Below are 2500 nucleotides of genomic sequence, written 5' to 3'. Positions count from 1 at the left end.
TGGTGGTGTGGGTCCTGAGGCTCCTGTACCTCCTTCCTGATGGTTGAGGGGTAATAACTGTTACTGAACCTGGTGGTGTGGGTCCTGAGGCTCCTGTACCTCCTTCCTGATGGTTGAGGGGTAATAACTGTTCCTGAACCCGGTGGTGTGGGACCTGAGTCTCCTGTACCTCCTTCCTGATGGTTGAGGGGTAATAACTATTACTGAACCTGGTGGTGTGAGCCCTGAGGCTCCTGTACCTCCTTCCTGATGGTTGAGGGGGTAATAACTGTCCCTGAACCTGGTGGTGTGGGTCCTGAGGCTCCTGTACGTCCTTCCTGATGGTTGAGGGGGTAATAACTGTTCCTGAACCTGGTGGTGTGGGTCCTGAGGCTCCTGTACCTCCTTCCTGACGGTTGAGGGGTAATAACTGTTCCTGAACCTGGTGCTGTGGGTCCTGAGGCTCCTGTACCTCCTTCCTGATGGTTGAGGGGTAATAACTGTTACTGAACCTGGTGGTGTGGGTCCTGAGGCTCCTGTACCTCCTTCCTGATGGTTGAGGGGTAATAACTGTTCCTGAACCTGCTGGTGTGGGTCTTGAGGCTCCTGTACCTCCTTCCTGATGGATGAGGGGTAATAACTGTTACTGAACCTGGTGGTGTGGGTCCTGAGGCTCCTGTACCTCCTTCCTGATGGTTGAGGGGTAATAACTGTTCCTGAACCTAGTGGTGTGGGTCTTGAGGCTCCTGTACCTCCTTCCTGATGGTTGAGGGGTAATAACTGTTACTGAACCTGGTGGTGTGGGTCCTGAGGCTCCTGTACCTCATTACTGATGGCAGCAGTGAGAAGTTTTTAGTTTGGTGCTGCCTTGGGCCGGAGTAACAATGGCTTTGTTCGCCTGTTTGCTGTAAGTGACATTAAACAGTCTGCGTTGGTGTCCTCCATCCCAGTGTGGAGAGTTTACTCCGTAAACTTCTGTGTCACGACCCGTGACTGTGTGTGTGCGCAAGGAAAGTGCTGTGTGTGTAAAGTTTGAGTAATACTGTAAATATATTGTTTGATCAAGTATTCGCTTGTTGTTCGTCTGATTCACTCCGGGTTCGACGACGCTACCACTCGGTCCCTGACTCTCGCTGGCTGACAATAGTCGGGCTCACAGTTCGGGCACTTTAAGTTAGTTGGAGGTTCCCAGGTCACAAAACGCAGCAGATATGTGTGGACTTTCACTGCATATCTGCCCCGTGTCCAGGGAAGGCCAGAGAGCACCTGGTGTGGGGGAGATTCACTCCGCCCTCCCTCTGCTCTTGAGAGCGTTTGACAGACAGACAGATCTAAGACATTTCACAACACACGCTGGTGAGTATGAACCCGATTCTGATTCTGAAACATCTCCCAGACCTGTCTTCCCCAGACAGCCAGGAAAAAGAAAAAGGAAATAGAACTCGTAAACTCTAAACTGCCCCCCACCACTCCTCCCTCACACAAAATCTAACAGTTCTCCTAACCGGACTTGGCAGCTACAACGTTAAACCCCGAACCCCTCCGCGCCCCTCCCACGCAAAATAAAGCAAAAAAAACAGCGGCGATAACATCAGCACGCAGAAGCCTAAATGGTCCCTTGCACGAAATAACACCAACAAATCTGTAAATTGCCAAACACACCCTCACACAAAAAGATAGACAGACAGACATACTTTATTGATCCCGAGGGAAACTGGGTTTCGTTACAGCCGTACCAACCAAGAATAGTGAAGAAATATAGCAATATAAAACCATAAATAATTAAATAATGATAAGTTAATCATGCCAAGTGGAAATAAGTCCAGGACCAGCCTATTGGCTCAGGGTGTCTGACACTCCGAGGGAAGAGTTGTAAAGGTTGATGGCCACAGGTTCACACGGTTCGGGCAGTCCCCCTCTGTCCTGGAGTCGTGTCAGTCTTGCAGTACTGTGTAATCCAACTAACTTGGCCTCGCGCGTTGCTGAAGCGGACAGGCTTTTCCGAGCCACGGACCAACACCATTTAGCAAGGGGTCTTGCTAAAGTTCCACAGGCAGGAACTTTCAACCCCCCAGCCCCTCCCTGCCCCCGGGCGGGAAGCGTGGAAAAAGCAGATCGTCCCACCTCCCAGCGCTGAGGCCGGATGGGGAGCTGGTTTGTCACCGGAGAGCACGAAGCAGTCTCCCGGTTGGAGGCAGCGAGCCAGAGCAGGCCTGGCGCACGGAACGCCGGAGGTGCTCAGCAGGCCGGGCAGCCTCTCCGGGAACGAGCGAACCGCCGTCACTTCTGGGGCTGGGGCACCTTCGACAGGACTGGACAGGGAGAGGAAAGCAAAGCGGAGCGGTAGATTTCAAAGTCGATGAGGAACACAAGGTGGCAGGTGAAACCTGGATGGGGGGAGAGGTGGGAAGTCGTTTGGCGGAAGAGCTACAGGGTCGGAGAAGGGCAGGGGAGTCTGATAGGAGAGAACAGAAGGCCCTGGGAAAAAGAAAAAGGGTGGGGGGGTTATGTGGCAGGCAGG

The sequence above is a fragment of the Hemitrygon akajei genome, chromosome 18, assembly GCF_048418815.1.
Source record: "Hemitrygon akajei chromosome 18, sHemAka1.3, whole genome shotgun sequence".
NCBI lineage: Eukaryota > Metazoa > Chordata > Chondrichthyes > Myliobatiformes > Dasyatidae > Hemitrygon > Hemitrygon akajei.
This window is presented reverse-complemented; position numbering follows the sequence as displayed.